General features: G+C 33.8%; 1 protein-coding gene across 10 annotated transcripts in view; it reads right to left on the bottom strand.

Moving 5' to 3' along the window:
* Nucleotides 1-15,113, bottom strand: part of SOX6 (SRY-box transcription factor 6) — a 784,476-nt gene that overhangs the window by 493,887 nt on the left and 275,476 nt on the right. Inside the window, exon 6 of one of the 10 annotated variants that reach the window (XM_050759333.1) lies at nucleotides 10,560-10,675. The exons of the other annotated variants lie outside the window; for them this stretch is intronic. The gene's annotated coding sequence lies outside the window, so the exon portion shown is untranslated. The remainder of the gene's footprint in view (nucleotides 1-10,559; nucleotides 10,676-15,113) is intronic. 10 annotated transcript variants of the gene reach the window in all.

Genomic DNA, 15,113 nt, shown 5'->3' with positions numbered 1-15,113 from the left:
ACTTAAATATAAGTCTCTGACTGCTGAAATTTATTAAAAATTTAGATCAGCTATATAAAGAGCTAAAACAAAATTGTCTCAATTTGATTTCTTTACTTCCTTTCAGTTTTATTGTCTGTGTTTTTCACCAAGTAATGTAAACCACAGTTTATCACCACAAAAAATTATTTTAAATATTTTGAATGTATAAACCTAACCCCTTGTAGTTCAACTTGAATAATTAGGATTTGTAAGTAGATATATGAATTTGAATACTTCAAGGACTTTTACTTTATACAAATGCTTTTTCTTTATATAAAATTACTTTTTCTTTATATAATAGTTTAAATTCTTCATTTCTACTCTTAAATGTAGAAAATCTGATAGCAAAGTGGTGATATCAACCTGAAAGGGGCTGGGTTAGAGAAAGCTTAAGAATAACTCCTTTGCAATCGTAAAATGTTTTTGGTATGTATCAGAAGGACAAAGATTATTCAGACAGCTCAACAAATCAAATTTTAAGGAGCAGGATCTTTCCACTCCAGCCATTGCCATATTATTTTTAGATACTCCCAAATTATGAGGTGTGTCCTGGAGCTATTAATAATTTAATAGGAATGTGTCATTACATTGGCTTTTAATACAAGAAGATACATTTTTTCCCCCATGAAAGTAATTTTTATAAAATAACTTTTAAGTCCTAAGTACTGAATATACTTAACTATTATATGTATGTATTACTATTAATGTTTTTTCTAATAAATTATTTATACAGTTTACCTGCATAGATTACATAAATTACTGGTATTTAAAGATAAAAGTTATATGTTTGCCTGAAATGCCAAAATAGGTACGTCACCTGAAATTTTTAATGAATGGGCAATTAAAAATACCCCAAATCAGCCATAATGTGATATAAGAATTCTTAAATCTTATTTTCACTAAATCAAGATGTCAATTTATTGTAACACAAATTTTATTTCATAACACACAGTCCAGTGGGTTATGAACCTTGTATGTCTTAGGGGAGATTAACATTTTTTTCTATCTCATCTATAGGTTGAAAAAAAGTATTAAAATTCTCACCAGAGACTAAACTGAGATAACTAAATTCATTTTAGTGATGGGTTTAGTCCATTTTAGTGATTGGGCCAAGGTTTGTCAAGGTGAACTACAAATGCATTAATATCCACAGTGCTGCCAAATGCTGAATTATTAACACTGTCACCTCCTCAGTTTTAATTCATTCTCTATAGAGCAGTCTTGTGAGATTCATCAAAACATAGTTTTGCAACATGTTTACCAGCATCCTGGAGGCAACATGTCTTCGGCTGAAAATAAGATGACTCTCAATCAAGGAAATCACCATTGAGGCCAGACTAAGGTTTATAAATGCAAAGAACCAGTCTGTAGTGAAGAGAGCAGATGAAGTCAGGTGATACCTCATGCCAGATCCTTGCCAAGTCACTTGAGATACCAGGCAGATGACTTAAGGTGGCTGTTCATTTGGCAGGATCAACAGCATTATGTACAAAATCTATTAGTTATGTATGCCAATGCAAGCATCTGAGGACCAAAAAGGGTGCTGAAAAATGGCTCCAAAATGACAATGGTTTATCGATTTATTCTATTGACTGTGCAAATTCCTTAGTACTCTTAACCAAATATAGTTAGTTAACTGAAGGAGTCCTGAATTTTTCCTCCAGTGAAGAAATAAAAGATTTCCTTGTTTTCTACATTAGTTATGCTAGAACCACCTTTGAAGTTCCCATATATCCAAATTAGTTTTGTGGGTAAGTGCACATTAAAAGTAGTCTTTTATAAACTGATTGGGAACTTAGAGTATAATTATTTTTGAAAATCAAAGGTTTTTAAACTTTACTCTGTACCTTATATTCTATCTTGATGGGAAAGTGAAATCAAAACTGATTTTATTCACAGAATAAATAAATGAATACAAAAGGATTCAAGACTTGGGAAAACTTAGGATTTCTGATACTCTGTTTTTCAATCTTTCATTCAATAGATATGCTGCCTATAAATAGAAGCATTCCTGAAAAATATTGAATTGTGGTAGTAAAATAGTTTAATTTGTGCATAAAATTTAATCAATAATCCTAGTACATTTAAACACAAGTTAAACCTAGAATATGTGAGAAACTTAGGTGTATAAATGATGTAGGCCTCCTTAGTATTGGATCATAAAAATGCAATGCAATCCTAATTTGCCATGGAAATAAGAAATAAACGTGAACATCAGTTACGTTCATGTATATTATACTTGGGCCCTTACACAAAGTGATAAGGAATAACAAAGTCCTTCTTGAAGCATTTTCCTTTCCTCATCAGGAGACAAAGAATGTCTAAAACAAAAGAAACTAATAGTTAATGGGCCCACTATCACCAAATATAGAAAAAATTTTCTCCATCCATCATATAATCTTCTCAACAACCACACTCATTTAACAGATGAAGGAATTGTGACTAGGCCCACGTAATTTGATCAGTCACATCAAGTGAAGCCCTAGTGTATTCAACTCCAAGGTCTATTTGTTCTTGCTGCCATACTATGCTCACTTAAAGCCTACACCGTGTTTGCATTTATGCTATTTTCTATTATCTAGAATTCTTTTCTGCTTCTTAGTTTATCTATCCCCACCACTTTCTTCCAAGGTCCACCTACTCCAAAAACTATGTTGAGTTTTAGCACTTTGTTTAAAAGCCCTTACAGCAATGGCTGAAGTTACACTGACTCACACAATTGCATTTTGTAATGTTATCAATGTTACCATGTATATTACATTATTGTGCTGAAGGTGTCACAAAATTGTTTCACTAGCATATCACAATGTATCTCTCTCACTAAACTCTCAGTTTCACAGGAACTTGATGATGATGATGATGATGATGATGATGACGATGATGATGATAATGATAATTTGTATATATACTACCCACCTCAACCAACCACCTTTTGCTCTCATGTTGCTCTCTGGGGCCCCAAAATCTTACTTTCATCTCTGTTTTCATTTACTCAAATGTTCTCAGACTTCCAAACCACCTCTCTTTCCTTCCCAATCAAAAATTCTATTTCTGAAGATTGCATAAAAGGTGTAAGACACTCAGTTTTTCTTTTATGTAACAAATAAGCACTTACTATATGTTGGAAACTAGGGATAGGTAGACAAGTCAGATATTTCTCTAAGAGTTTACAATCTGCCACAACACATAGAAAAATATTTGTAACATAGATTTGTAAACGTTGCAATAAAAGTATGCTAGCCCATAAGTATATTCACCTACTATGTACCCACAAAAATTAAAAATTTATTTTAAAAGTATGCAAAAAAGTAATGTGGGTACAAAGAATAAAGAATAAGCAATCACTTGGGAAATAAGTAGCTCAGGAAGGCTTCATATAAGAGATTTGGTAAGATAAAGCTTTACTGATGAACAGGAAGCAGGAAGAGAAACAGCAATAGTAACCATCTTTTATCAAATACTTTCTATGTGTGAAGCACTCTTACTTAAAATGCACACTTTACATATATATTATATAACATTCCTCACATTTGTGAAGACTTCTGCCTCTGGCCAAGATGGACTAACAGGGACCAGATTTATCCTGCTGGCTTAAACTACTAAAAAACTGGGCAAAATATATGAAAACAGGAAGCAGCAAAAAAAATGGTGATTCCTGAGAAAGGTAAAACAAATGAAGTCATCCCTACAGTTGTCCCAGCTTACTGCATAGAGAGAGAAACTACTGACTGCTATGCACAGTGGTGAACTCTAATAATTTCAGTGAGTTAAGAAGATGGAACTTGGAGTCTAGAGGGGCCAAGGTGTCTACAGTTTGTAGGGTAGAGCAATGGCGAAAAGAGACCTGCATATAGAGTTTCAGAGATATGCAGAGTCTCACAAAAACTTAACCAAGTATTAATTAGTACATGTATATGAAGAAACTAACCAAGGTTAGGGAAAAGTACACTCAAAAGGAACAGAAGGAGCAAACCCCAGAGCTCATTCAAGGCCAGGAATAGGTCATCTTCCCATCATCAAAAGTGTAAAGCTTCATAACACAAGCAACATTGATCAGAATATTAGAATGGTATTGCATCAGTAGTAAAGAGAATGATCCCTACACTAAAGGCCATCCTGGTTCCAAACAACAGAGCTTAAAAGCAAGCATTGAAAGCATGACAGAGTATAAAAGCAAGAATCAAACTATTTCCACTTTAACTGCATACCAAAAAAAAAGTTCAAAAATATTTATAGAAATACAAAAATATTGAGCACTTAAAATAGTAAAATTTACAGTCTCTGGTATCCAATAAAAATTTACCAGCCATACCAAGAAGCCACACAAACAAAATACAACTCATGAAGAAAAATCAATCAATTGAAACTGTTCCAGAAATGACATAGATGATAAAACTAGTGGACAAGGATATTAAAACAGCTATGATACTTTCATTTCATTTGTTCATGGAGCTAAAAGAAAGACTAAATATATTAAGCAAAGAAATAGAATATATTTTTAAAGATTCAAATTGAATTTATAAAGATGAAAACAGATTATCTGAGATGAAGAGTTCACTGGGTAGAATTAAAAGCAGATTAGACACTGCGGGACAAAGATAAGTGAACTTGAAGACTTACAAATAGAAACAATCTAGAACAAAACAAAGTATGGGGTGAAAAAGATGAAAAAAAATGAACAGAAAATCAGGGAGTTGCAGTGAGTTGTAGGACAATTTCAAGCTGCATAATATACATGTATAATATGGAGGGATATGAACAAAAATTTTTAAGAAACAATGGCTGAAAATTTTCCAGATATAATGAAAACCACAAACCCACAGATCCAAGCATCTCAAATAATCTCAATCTCAAGAAACATTAAGAAAACTACACCAAAGCACATGATAATCGAATTGCCTAAAACCAATGATAAAGGGGGGGAAAAAAGCAGCCAGAGGAAAATGGCATATTACATATAAAGGAACATATATAAGAATTACAGTGGACTGATTTTTGAAAATAATGAAAACTAAAAGACTATGAATCAATCAATATATTTAAAATATTGGACAACCAAAAAGTCCATCTGAAATTACTATACCTACTGGAATAAAATTTTTTCAGAAATATAAAATGAGTTTCCCAAGGACAAATGACTAGGTTTTGTATCAGTAACCTTTTGTTCCTCTTTTTCATATACATATATTTTATCTCCACTCACAAACTGATTATAAACTCCTGAGGACTAATTCTTCCTTTTCTATTTTGAATCCCACCTCATAGAAGATCTCTGAGTTCATATTCTTATAGAGTGAATGAACGAGTGAGTGTTAGTGTTAGTATGAATGATAAGGTAATATGAATGACAAGGATCCCAAACAGGGTCACTTTGAGTTTATTGTGGGTTTTTTTAGTCTATTTTTAAATTTTTATTTCAATAAGTCTTTTCTCACTTATGAATATGTTTTCCTGCACTATTCCCTCATCTTAAAAAAGACAAGTAGAAGAGAGCCTGCATCTTAAGCATAATATTTGCTGCAACTATATCTCCTGTGGACAAGGACAGAATGTGGCAATATAACCAGGGAGTCATAGTCATCACTTTATCTGAGAGAGTTTTAAAAGTAACCAAACTCCATGTGCACCTGTTCTATTCTTCACAGATGCCATGCACTAATCCCTATGTGAGAGCCACCTGATGAAAATGCCATAATCTCAAGTATCTTCACTTTTCTCAGATTCATGGTAGCTAAGTTTTACCTTATGTCTCTGAAATCAACAAGGCCCTGCCTACGCACTTTAGGTCCTAGTCTTAATATCTTTTGTATTTATGTTATGCCTCTAAATCCTCAAGGCAATTATATCTTTAAGGATATCCTCGTTCATTTAAAAATGTATCTTTTGCACAGTCTTCCATGGGAAGAAAAAAAATGTTAATTTTCAATGAGGATCTAATTAATGAGATGGAAATGGACTTGCACATTGACAAGAGATATTTAGTACAATCATTTCCCTCTGACTTTTCAAAAATTCAATACTGTGATGAACAAGAAGAAAGCAATAAGAGTCATTTTGATTCCTTTCCCTTATGCTTCCCATAACATATAGTCTTACCAGTCTTATTCATCACTTGTTTAAATCTTTTACCTTTTACCTGAAATTCTGCAGTAGTCCTCACAAGCTGCTTCTGTAGCTTGTCTTTTTTTTTCCCCTCTAATCGACTCTACTAACTATTCACTTAATTAATTTTTCAAAAGTGAAGCTCTTGGCATACTATTGGACTATTTGGTTGCGATGGTCCCCTATGATCTACCAAATGCCTTAGCTTAGCCTTACGGATCACGATGATATGATCACACTAAATTTTCTAGCCTATACATACCTATACCTCAATCCATCTGAACTTATTGTTTCCTATCCCATACTATGTGCTTCCATTCGTCTGCCCCATATTCCCCACACTTGTGCTAGTCCCCTCACTAGCAGGATGCTCATTTCTTCATCTCCTATTCCACTGACAAAATTCCACCCAACTTTTAAAGAATATCAAAAAGTCATTTCTTAATGTACTCCCTCTTAAAGAGATATATCTTAAATTTTTTGAAACTCCTAGAGTAGTATTTTTAACTCTATTAAGGCATTTAACATATTCTGCATAGGAAATTCCATCTCCTCTCCTCTGTGTATCTCCTCTGCAATAATAAATGCAATTTAATTAACATTTTCCTTCTTTGAGCCATGCATTGGTTCACTTAGACACTAGGGACACACACAAAAAAAGGAATAAGAGAGTTTAATAATTACGTCTAGACTCTAAGGTTCTTGAGGGCAGGGACTTTGTATAATATATTTGCATTTGTTTCCAATGCAGCATCTAATGCTGTGCTTTGAAAAAAGTCAGTAATTAGTATACACTCGTGGAGCTGAATTAGTTTCCAATAGGTGCAAAGCATTATTCTTGGAAGAAAACATTTGCTACCAAAAAAGGATTTGTCTTAACTGGGAAAACAGATAACCACATCTTTAAATAGCTTTCAGAGATCAAGATGGAAATTAGATTAACCACTGGTTATACCATCCAGAATGAAGATCCTAATGGGGTCAGAACACTTCTCACTATGCTATTAACTTCCAAGCAGGCCAGACTGCTTCAAACAATAAATTACCATATGCCCGAAGCTTCAATATTGCAATTTGGTCCAGGCAAAGATAGTTATTCTTTCACATCTGTTTCTGGTACTGTCTTGGGAGTTTATATAGAACACTTTAAGTTGACTTCAAGATTTAAATAAGTATCTATTCAATATATCTGGGAGATAGCCACTTCCTGTTTGACCTAATCACATCCACAGTGTTTACTCTCATCATGCTTATGTTTCCTCCTTTCCTAGAAAGCAGAATGGAAAGGCACAGTAAAGTTTTTTTAAGATGGCATAAGGAATAAAAAGACATGAAAATGGTCAAAAGCATTATGCAAAAACAAAACAATTCCTCTCAATTATATTTATTAATAACATGAAAAAAATTAAGCAGCACAACTGGGGTCACTGCTAAAAGACCAAACTAAGCCCCAGTGCCACGCACCTGCCAGGCTAAGAGTTCCTTTGGCTGAGCCCAACTCCTCCCACAGTGACACACCCCTCCTCCAGGAAAAAACTCAGCAGGGAAGGCAACAATTACTCTGTCCATTATTGAAAGTCAACTTAGCAGCCCAAGGACCTAAATTAAGGGTCAGTTGCAGAGAATGAGGGAGAGAAGTGCATACTCTTTGAGTAGGAGAAACAGAAACCTAAAATCCAGGCTCTGACATCTGTATTTCTAGAGAGAACTACCACCAAAAGACGGTTGCAATATTCCCAGAGGATGAGAAAAGGATTAGGCAGGGCTTTTTCATGGCATTCAGCCTCAGACTAAGATACAACACTTCTGAGGCCAAATGTCTATGGTGCTCTGAAACAGCTCAAACTATGAAAATTTTATCAGATAAATTTGTAATAGGGAATATTCTAAATGAAATAAAACCCTGCTGGTATACTGGAATGGAACAAATTGGTTTCAAACTCAAATCAACTGTTTAAATTCTAGCTCTGCCTTTCATTCATTCCTTCCTTGTCTTCATATATTTTTTGTTCATTTACTCATTCTTTCAACAAACATTTATTGGGAACATACTATACATCAGGCACTGTGCTAGAAACTCCACATACAAGTTTGAACAAAACAGTCATGGTCTCTTCCCTGACAGAGCTTTTAAACTAGTGTAGAGACTACACATTAACTAAATATACAAATATATGATAATACCAATCATTTTAAGTGATAAGGAGGCAGAAAATAAATCGGAATTTAGAGAAAATAACTGGGTATTGCAGGGGAGGAAGCTATCTTACAATAGTGTTGAAAGGATTAAAAACAACACATAAGTGCTTAGCACTATATCTAGAACATACAGGTTCTTAACACAAGCAGCAACTGTTTTTTGTTAACTTCTCTGTGCCAAGTATAGACCCTTGACTGTCTATTCTCTCCCATTCCTCCCCCACCACAGAAACTGGGAAGTGTTGGAGCACTGTTAGTTTCTGTTGTGGGAGAGTTGCAGGCTGTTCCCTCTAGATATTTCAAATTGCTTCACAGCTTGCCATTCTAACAGTCTTATACATAACCATAACTTCAATCAATCCATAACCTTCTTTCAGGCATATTTGAGCTTCATCTTTTGTGTAGTATCCTTGAGATAATTTATAAATGTTATCTTTTTAGTTCAATTGGATATTTATCCCTTTTATCCCTAAGTTAAATTACACGTAACAAATGACCAACAACTACAATTGAGATGAACTCATTATGTATGGAAGAAATGCCAGAGAACACACCTAGGGACATCCCTGATGGTTATAACTGTATGGTTATATAGGATATCTTACTGTAAGAGATCTTTCTAAAAAATGTAAAATTCTCCTTTTAAGATCACGGTTATTTCTCTATCCTGTTCTTAGAGAGCAAATATTCAATAAGCCTTAAAATTTCACAAATCCTAATTCAAGTTCAGTAAACTGCTGGGCCAATAAAGACTATAATTTCTTTCTCATTATCCTATCTTCATCACCCCAAAATAGTAAAACTAATTCCAACAGTTCCTTAGTTTCTTTGATTGCCCAAAGTGGACTAGAGTGCCTTTAGTTTATATAAGAAGCCCAATCAGTACTTTTCAGTTCTTAATCAAAACGGTGACCCTGCATACAATTTAAGATACATGTCTTAGGTACTATCACACAACTCAGCACATAGCATACAGACTAATTAGAAACAATCTCTTTCTAAATGAAAAAAAAGGAAGGACAGAAGAGAGAGGAGAAAGGAAAAGGAAGGGGAAGGGGAAAAGAAGGAGAAAGAAGATTCATTACACTGTAAGTTACTTGTCAGAAAAGTGATTCCAAAGAGATTCCCAACCCCCAAAACTAAAAACATCATATACCACATTATAAACCTAATTCACCTGATTATTTGATCTATCAGATATAAACACGCTTCTTGGTCATAGTTACAATGAATGAGAACTTTCTAAAGGTCTCTGATATACAATATCAGAGTGTAATACATAGATGATTATTTTCATACACATCTATATTAACCTTTACCCAGAGAAAGCAAAATTGTTCTCATTGGTTTTTATCAAGTAGACATACATTTCCTAAAATTCCTAAAGTTGTACTTAGGGGGCACTGAGTTGAAATAAATAAACTTTACATAAATTAGGGGGAAAAAAACTGTAGAACTCCTTTTACATTGGTATTGTCTGATCCAAGCAGTATTTCCACATCTTAAAAAAGTCCTAAAATCCATTTTGTGATGCTACAAAAAATCTCTTATTTCAATCATTTACTGTTTAACTTATCACTCTGCCTTTTTCTCCTCTTCTTAATTACTGCAATGAAGTAGGAGGAACAGATATTTTCTCCATTTGTTCAACCATATTGTCTCAAAAAGCTCCAAGGCCCTCAAAGTTTTCTGACACTCAACTCTCTTGTTTATACCCATATTTTTCATGTCTCCCAGATATTGCCATTTAGTAATCTGTCTTGTGACTACAATTCCAGGGAAAAACTCTAACTAGTCACAGAGTCAACATAATTAGTGGCTTCCACATACTGCCTCTGCCAGGACAAAGCTCAGAATGTTTTAATCCCTTAAAACTGTCAGTCATCCAATGAGCACACACTTACTACTATATCAGATATCAAAATATGTGAGATCAATCTCACCCTTAAAACAATCCATTCTGATTACTGATTCTACAATATATATAATAATGGAAAAATAATACATCTGGATTTCTTCATTTTGTTCAATGAAACATCAGAATACTAGTGGCAGTAATTAAAACTAAGTGATAGGCTTGTCACCAGCCTGCCTTAGCTTTAAGGAAAGAAAGAATCTATATTCTGCCCAATGTAGGCACTTATAGGAGTGGAGACTTAGGTTCCATTAATGCTGTTGCTTAATTATCTATGATGTCAGGATTCAAAAAGGGAAAAATAATTAACTGTAAAACATACCTTTTGTTGTGCTTGTGTGCTCCAAAGGTATAAAATAGCCCAGAGGTGAAATAAAAATAGAAAATCTGCTTTTATTAATGAATTCATTCACTTAAGTTTATATCAAACTGTGTGAGCTGAAAAGAAAGAGAAAGAGCTAACTCCAGTACAGTTTGTATCCAAAGAAAACTCCACCCACATAAACTCTCTAGTAACATAACAAGTTTTAAGTCCTGGGGGTAGAGACCATCTTTTCTTCTCTTGTAAGCACTGTGTCAAGCCTATAGTGCTAAGCAAATAATAATAATAACAAGCATTACATCACATGAACAAACTTTTTTGAATAATTAAACACTAAGAATATTATCTCTTTTTCCAGTTATCTATGAAAGGTGATGATTTGGAAATTATTCTTTTTATATTGTCATTGCCTCACGTCTTTGAATACCTCCAGCAATAAATATGTAAGTCATACTCAAAGAGAGAGAGAGAATACACAAAATGCTTTACCTTTTATTGGCAATCTTTAACTCACATTTTTATGCTTTGGAGCTAGCAAAAATTTGGTGAAATTATAATCATTTTTACCAATATTCCAAAACAACATAAAATATGAACTTGAGATAAAACTATAAGCTGAGAGTGACACATTTCATTTATTATTCAATCTTTATAAACTGAATAGTTACTAAAATATTTCTATCTAAAAACCTGAGTAATCAATGACTTCACTTTTTCCTGAATTATAGACAGACTATATTTTACATCTTATAGACCACTGCTATAAAATAAAAGCAAAAATTGACAAATGTGATCTAATTAAAGAGCTTCTGTGCAACAAAAGAAACTATTGACAGAGTAAACAGACAATCTACAGTATGGGGGAAGATTTTTGAAAACTATACATCTGATAAAGGTCTAATACCCAACATCTATTAGGAACTTAAACAAAATTACAAGAAAAAAACAACACCATGAAAAAGTGGGCAAAGGACGTGAACAGACACTTCTCAAAAGAAAACGTACATGTGGCCAACAATCATATGAAAAAAAGTTCAACATCACTGATCATTAGAGAAACGCAAATCAAAACCACAATGGGATACCATCTTATATCAGTAAGAATGGCTATTACTAAAAAGTAAAAAAATAACAGATGCTGGTAACATTGTGGAGAAAAAAGGAATGCTTATACACTGTTTGAGGAGTGTAAATTAGTTCAACCATTGTGGAAGACAGTGTGACGATTCCTCAAAGACCTAAAGACAGAAATACCATGCAACCCAGCAACCCCATTACTGGGTATATACCCAAAGGAATGTAAGTCATTCTGTTATAAAGACACATGCATGCATATATTAATTGCAGCACTATTCACAATAGCAAGGACAAGAAATCAACCTAAATGACTATCAATGATAGACTGAATAAATAAAATGTGGTATATACACGCTATGGAATACTATGCAGCCATAAAAAGAATGACATCATGTCCTTTGCAGGACATGGATGGAGCTGGAGGTCATTATTATTGGCAAACTAATGCAGAAACAGAAAACCAAACACCACATATTCTTACTTATAAGTGGGAGCTAAGTGATGAGCACACATGGACACATAGAGGGGAACAACACACACTGGGGCTTATCAGAGGGTGGAAAGTGGGAGAAGGGAGAGGACCAGAAAAACTAACTGATGGGTACTTGGCTTAATACCTGGAGGATGAAATAATCTGTACAAAAAACCCTCATGACACAAGTTTACCTATGTAACAAACCTGCACATGTACCCCCGAACTTAAAAGTTAAAAAAAAAAAAAAAAGACATGCTAAAGGTTAAATAACAACAAAAAAGCCAGCTATGCCCAATTAGTGTATTTATTGACACTTCTTCACTTCTTTATATGTGAGACCACCACTAAGCTTAAATAATGGCTTTATTTCCCCTTCTCTATATGCACTTAGTTACTTTCAATATTAATGGAAGCTATGTAAGAATACTGGAAGATGATTTAGCTTCTCTTCTTGGTTAAAAACAAGTTCAGAGAGCAGCTTTTTAGGGAAATATTCAAATTTATTAGCAGTTCTTAGAAAATTGCCCCCCAACCACCACATTGTTTCCAATCTCAAGTTAAAAAGAATTTTTCTCCATCGGGCACTGAATCACTTTAATGTTGACTCTTGAGGAACTCTACTCCACCTTCAAATGTATCCAGTAAATTCAACTTTACTACAGTACTATAAAAATGTGAAAGAACTATAATAACATCTAAAAAAAAGAGCTGTTGGCACTATATTACTTTAGAGAAAACCCTAAACTGAATACTAATGCAAAAATTTAATGATAGTTTGCCTAGTTGCCAAAAGAGTTACAATAATTATTTTGCTATAATGTGTAAGTTGTTTTGAAGGCATCTGAGAATACTAGTGTATAGGATTCAGAGTAAGTCCTCAAAGTGTCATTGTTTTTGTGGGTTTGTTTTTCAGTATCAATAAATCATCAATATCCAATCTTCACTGTAACACTGTCCTCTGACTAGAGGATTGCCTTATGAGTTCTGCTTCTTTAATAAGTCAGCTTCCTTGATTGGCATCCAACATGGATCCACCTCACACCAATTCCACTTTACGGTGAATACAGGATTATGAGGTCATGGTAAAACATTCAGACAGAATCAATACAGTTCTACTTCCATTTTCTTTTATAAACTACGACCAAATTTTTAGAGTTGAAAAGTAAACCAAGATCAAATTTAGACATGTTGTTTGAAATTAGCGAAGATGAAACACTTCAGTGCCAGACAAAAGCCCTGATTTTAAGAGTAGGTTTTTGCCTTCCTGAAATGCCTAGCTCAGGCTGTGTATTTTTATGCCTGCAGATATTGGCATGTTTCACATTTAAGATTATGACACACCAACTTATTTTGAAATTTTGAAAATCTTCCACCGTGCATGTTTCAAATGCTTCATGACTATCACTGATAATTGAGCAATTAACTTGAAATTACCAAATGTGCTGTGGTGGCACAATATGTAGTAAGCAACATGAAAGAATAAAGAACAGAGGAACTTGGTACAGTGAAAAAAAAGTAATAAAGTGTAAAATAGGCCATAATAATAATAATAGTAACTGAGTAAATTTTAATGGTCCCAGGTCTCAGTGGTTTAATAGTGCCAGTAAAATGGTTTAATGAAACAAGTCCAGAGTATTAACAAACTTTTTAGAGCAGTTTGTTCTGGTGCTACAAAAATGAAGCCTCTTTCTAACCGGCCTTGTGTAATATTCAGGGACTGGTCCAAAAAGTAAGTGCGGGAGTTTCATTAGACAACAAACACAAAACAATTAGGTTAAAAATTCTGACAGATTCTTAAGAAATACAAGCTTGCAAAAAATAGATGTAAGATCTTCCTTTAAATGTAAGACAGACAAAGCAAAAATTCTAGGGTTAAAAATGACCTCAAAAAGTCATCAAGCTATTGTGAACCTATTTGCAAATCAAAAATTAAGACACATGGCTTGACATGAAGACTGAAAGATAAAACTCAGCTATACTGGAAAAACCAGAATTCCTTTTCACTGTTTATTCCATTAATGTCTCTAACATTGCGCTTTTCTGACTAAAACCATAGTGTGACGATAAAGAGTAGCTTTTTTGTCCTTAAATAGAGTCAGTGAAGCAAATTTCATAAACCTAAATCCTACCTTATTTTGGTGGCAGGCCATTTTAAAGGTTTGCAAGAAAAAACAGTAATTTAGAAAGTCAGAGAGGGAAAAAAAGATTCAAAACTACAGCAAATAAAAAGCACTATTAAAAATATTATTTTCTCAAAATTCCATCCATACAGCTCCAAAACACCACTAAGAGATTAAAAATAGGCCAGGCTGTCCTTTCAGGTATAAATTAGAAACAGAAAGTAGACAGGGCAGAAAGAACAAGTATCTAAGGGCCCTAGTATATAAAATTTAAAAGCTTAAAATGTAATGGGTGTACACATACAGATTAGCAAACTCCTTTCAATTAAAGTAGATTTCTGGCCACAGTTCACAAATGTATAGTAGCTGTGTGTATTAATGTAGATACTTCAAATGTCAGTATATCTCTAATTAACATGAGCATACAACTGTAAAACTGAGAAGGCACAATTTTAAATTCCTTACATTCCCAGCATTAATGCTTTCATGGGGCAGCTCCCGTTGTCATGGAAAATGGCATTCAAGCCCTATTTGTGGATTTTCACAGCTCATCTTTTTTATTTACCTGCTCTATGTCAAGATTAGCCTGGAATAATATTTTTTAAAGATAACGCACTTAGACCTACTTGTCCTTAAAATCACAGATGTTCTCACTGAGGGATCTTTGGTCTGGGCTATGCTCAATTTTAAACAGATTTCTTTCCATTTTAAAATGCCACAAAGACATGATTTTGTGATTTTTGTTTGTTTGTTTCCTAAAAATCTATGTAATTCAAAAACTTTCAGCTGAAGCATGACATGTGGCAGTTTTGGAATAGAGGAGTAGGAAAATATCAGGGAGGACCAAATGGTCCAGGAACCTGAGGAAATGAAGTAAGTGGT

This window comes from Macaca thibetana, chromosome 14 (genome assembly GCF_024542745.1).
Source record: "Macaca thibetana thibetana isolate TM-01 chromosome 14, ASM2454274v1, whole genome shotgun sequence".
Taxonomy (NCBI): domain Eukaryota; kingdom Metazoa; phylum Chordata; class Mammalia; order Primates; family Cercopithecidae; genus Macaca; species Macaca thibetana.
This window is presented reverse-complemented; position numbering and strand designations above follow the sequence as displayed.